Below are 4,330 nucleotides of genomic sequence, written 5' to 3' on the forward strand. Positions count from 1 at the left end.
TAAGGGCAGTTATCTCTCATTCTTTTAAAACCTTTAAAAATAACTCAAAGGAGGGGGTTTGCTGTAAGAATGAAGCACTGGCGGGTTAAAGAGGACATCTGATACTTGGATGGATGGATCTGTATTTCCCAGCTGTGGTATATGTTAGAATCAGCCGAAGCTGCCAGAGAGGTTTTGGAGATCTTTAAGTCAATAAATGAAAAGTTGTCATCGTGTTGTTGTTTAATGGAGACATTGAATGACACTTAGGATTTCTAATATGCAGCAGGAAGAAGTTTCACTAAGACTTTGAAGCTTGCAAGAGTGATCCAGGTGTTGCCAAAATGCCTCAATTTATTTTATCTTATTATTACTTTCAGAGGTAAGATTCTTTCCCACCCTCATTCCTGCATCCCACCTCTGCTTTTCACCTCTACACTTTTCCAAGATTCATCCTCTGGGAAAAGAAATTGAGAGTCACACCCTTCACTCCAACTGTGAATCCTGGAAATCAAACGGTGAAGTTCTAAAAAAGTATGTCTATTTGGAACGAAGGGTCTTCGTCATAGGTTTTGCTTTTTTCCTCGCCAGTGGGCGGGGCGGGACGAGGCTTCTTTTCAGTCACCCTGTCTTTCTGAACCTGCAGGCACCCCAGAGCGATCCCCCTTCGTTGACTCCGAGGGGATACAGCAGCAATTCATGTTTTGAAGTGCTTTAAAAGGTTCAAAACGTGAGGCGCTGCTATACCCCCTCGCGGGGAAGTTGGAAGGTGGGGTTCTGCTGGACGCGTGTTCCTGCGAGGTGCCAGCTCCCAAGGCCAGCTCAGCAGCAGGTACGTGGGCGGGGGCGTCGGTTTCTCTTCTTTGCTGGGTGCCCTTCCCCGCCCACGAGGCACCGCCAGAGTGGGGCGAGGCCGCCACTGCTCTGCGGGGCCTTGGCGCGGTGCGGGGACCGAGCGCCGGCGGTGCGCGCCCAGGAGGGACGCGGTGCCTGCACTCAGCCGTGCCCTAGCAGCGGGAACACTACTGCAGTGAGTGATTGGTGCTCTGGAGTATTGTTTCTGCTGCCCGGGCAAGGCTGGGACTCTCGCACGGGCTCATCCACCAGGTAAGTCCTAGTACAGCGTCCGCAGTGTCCGCCCTGGGAGCTGCTAGAGCCAGGTTAGCGCTTTGTGCTCCATCAAACGTTTGCCCGTCTTTGAATATGTAAATAGTGTAAATGATAGATGCTTCCTTTTAGCACCCCTTTCCCTGCCCTAGAAGAATTTAAGCGATTGAAAAAAAAAAAAATCCCTGCCTGATCACTTAGAATGCCACCCACACGACAAAAATGAAGACTACATTCAGGCCCCAACAATTAAATGGGGGCGGGGGAATTGGGAAAAGAGTAAGGGGGGAAAGATAGAGGTGACCGGCTGCAAGCAGTCCCCAGGCCGTTCTACCGCTCCTGGTAATGGGCCTCACGTCCTGAGCGTGGAAAGGATTTTGGAGTCCAGGAAAGATGAAAGTTTCTGGCTCCTCCCCTTCCCGTCCCCCTAGCTGTGTTGCGGGGAGCTGCCGTCGAGCTCGGTCGGCTGGAGGATCGGGCGAAGTCGGTGACTACCAGGCGGCGTAGGAAGGCGCTGATCTGCTGGATCTGAGTCCTGCAGGGAGGGTGAGGGACCCCACGGGGTGGCTCCAGAAAGAGGCTCTGCGTTTCTTGCTGCTTCTTGCCCTCTCCCGCAAAACCTAGTCCTGAAATTCCACTCTGGAGGCGCCGTCCCACGGCCAGCTTGGCCGCCCCGGGGGCCTCACGGAAGGGATTGCCCCACTGACAAGGCACTGGCTTGACAGTTCTGGAGAAAATGGCAGCCCCTCAGCTATCGACTCAGGGGTTCTTCGTGCCTCCAAAAGTCTGGACATTGTTGCTAATTAGTGCTGCACATCTGTGACCTCTAAAGCCACCTCCGCCCCTCCCTGGGGGTCCCAGTCGGCTAGGAGCTTGACTGCCGGCCTAGGAAAGAAAGAGCTCATTCTATGGTTCAGGGTTCCCTTTGCCTGTGAAAATCACTTAGATATTTGTTTTTGACCTGGGGAATCGGGAGGTAGAGGACTTTTAGAAAAGACAAAGGGAGGTGTGGGACATTTCCACGATTTATGTCCTCTTACAAGAAAGAAACCCCTCTCGGGTCTGGATGGGCTGCTTGGAACTGATCCTCCCGGGGGCTGGGAGTGGGGCCCCCAGAAGGACTCCCGTCGGGGGAGGACGGAGGGTACAGGGGCCCGAGCTGGGAGTAGGGTTCAGCCGCCTGCTTTCCCAGACTCCCTTGCGCCGTGGACAGGCGCAGGGCGGTTTGGGGCCTTTCCGGCCGCCCGCGGACCCTCGGGCTCCCTGGGGCCCGGCGACTCGGAGACCTTGACCCGGCCCGGCTTCCAGCGGCCGCTGTCCGCTCGCCGCAGCCACGATCCCCAGGCCGAGAAGCCCTGAAATGGGCTCCCGCCACTACCCCCGAACCCCCCCCCCGACGGCCCAGGGCCCCTCAGGCCCTCAATCCTCAGGCCTGGCGGGCGAACAGGTTCTTGCCCCCGCTTGTTTCTGCACTTGGGGAGGCACCTCGAGGCTGTCCTCCTGCCTCTCACCAGCTTCCCTTCTCCTTTTCTTCCAGCTCTGTACCGGTCCCCCTCGAGCCAGAAAGAGACCCGGTGACACAGCCCTCCGGTAGGACCAAGCTCGCGCCATCCGGCTCCCTCCTTTGGGCGCCTGCAGAACCCAGGTGAGGGACCGGGCGGGTTGGGGACCGTGAGGGGTGGAGGGCGAGGAACAAGTGACCCTGACTAAGGCGCTTTGCCTTCCAGAAGCGCAGTGGCCCTTTGCCCAGGGCCCCCAAGAGGCATCAAGATTGAGGGCGACCACACAGGCCTCTGACTGCGGTGCCCTTTCTGACTTAAAATAGTCATCTTGCACCATTCACACGGTCGAAGTTGCAGTGTGCCTAGATTTTCCTTCAAGGACAAAAATGTGAATAAAGCAATATTTCAGCCAAACATTTCTGTGTCAATTAAGAAGACGGCAATTCGTTCCAGACTATAAATTCTCTTTAACAACTCTCTAAGGTATTCTTTAAAATTGTTTTTCAACATTGCTAAATGTGCATCATAATGTGTGGGACACTTTTGTAAAGTGAATCAATTTACAGTCAGCTGATTAATTGATCCAATGTTACCACCTTAAAGTAGGCACCTTTCCATTGTTTTCTCATTTTTTTCCCAACACATGTTATTTGTTAGTGAGGAAGCTGTGTGCATACGGCATTGTAATAAGTTTATTAGACAGGCGTGGCCCTTAAACTAGGAAAAGCTTAGTCTAGCTCTGAATTTAAAACTCAACATTTCTATAAGTTGTGGGACAACATATACAGGTTGCTTTTATAAGTTAGAATCGAACATTAAAAAAACAAACACAGGAATATTTTTTTAAGGCATCCAACATCTCTGGTTAGCAGTACTGACTTTTTTTTCCAACAAAGGAACTCTACTTCAATACTCTTGACCCGGATCTGGACACAGAAGACTCCTGTTTCAAGAAAATACAATCATCTCTCAAAGTCTGTAATTTATATGCATTTTTAACTCGCTAGGTATTGAAAACCACCCAAGTGTCCCACAACATGGGGTAAAATATAATCAATCACTCAGTGTAATATTATACATCCTTTTAAAATGTTATTGGAAAATGTTTTATGATCTGTAACTCGAAATAACCCTCTCCCACCATTTCTCTCTCCCTGCTGCTCCCCTATACCCACGCTTCTTTGTTCCAATTGGCATGTAAACGTATTTTTCCCACCAAATGAGTCAGTCACGATGGGAACAGCAATTGATTTGAACAGATGTGTGTCAATGTTACTTGGGAAACTGGATGCCAATAACCAGGGCCACAAAAAAAGGCAGTGTTTGCAACTCCGTAAAAATTTGTGTGTGCATACAGACAAGGGCTAAAGTGGAACCCAAAAAAGGAAAATAGTTGGATATACTCCAGTGCTGGGAGATTGAATGATTGTATTCTGCTTTTGATTTCCGTTAATACGGGCAACTGTCCAATTAAAAAGACCTAATAAGGATTTTGCAGTGCAAATTATTTTGCGGATTGTTTTAAAACACCATACCTATCAAGGCAGATGGGGTAGCAGGGGGCTGAGTTTGTTCCCTCCACCCCACCCCCCACCCCCGTCCTGGACTACAGAGCTCAGAGAAAACCTGATCCTACACAGGTGGGAGTTAACATCTAGGCAACTCTCCTGAGAGAGTGTGCAAGATGAAAATAAAAATAGGTTCCAAAAGCATTTTTTTGAAGATCAACGAAAAATGATTGA

The 4,330-nt window shown here is 50.6% G+C and overlaps 1 long non-coding RNA gene across 2 annotated transcripts; it reads left to right on the forward strand.

The window, feature by feature from the left end:
• Positions 1-733: 733 nt before the first annotated feature.
• On the forward strand, positions 734-4,072 carry LOC117025837 (uncharacterized). Of its 2 annotated transcripts, XR_004423664.1 has the most exons (5): positions 734-811; positions 1,518-1,632; positions 2,624-2,731; positions 2,814-3,071; positions 3,485-4,072. It is a non-coding gene; the product is annotated as an uncharacterized LOC117025837 (long non-coding RNA). The 2 variants fall into 2 exon arrangements; XR_004423663.1 differs by lacking the exon at positions 734-811 and having other exon boundaries at positions 1,069-1,632.
• Positions 4,073-4,330: the final 258 nt, after the last annotated feature.

The sequence above is a fragment of the Rhinolophus ferrumequinum genome, chromosome X, assembly GCF_004115265.2.
Source record: "Rhinolophus ferrumequinum isolate MPI-CBG mRhiFer1 chromosome X, mRhiFer1_v1.p, whole genome shotgun sequence".
Classification (NCBI taxonomy): Eukaryota; Metazoa; Chordata; class Mammalia; order Chiroptera; family Rhinolophidae; genus Rhinolophus; species Rhinolophus ferrumequinum.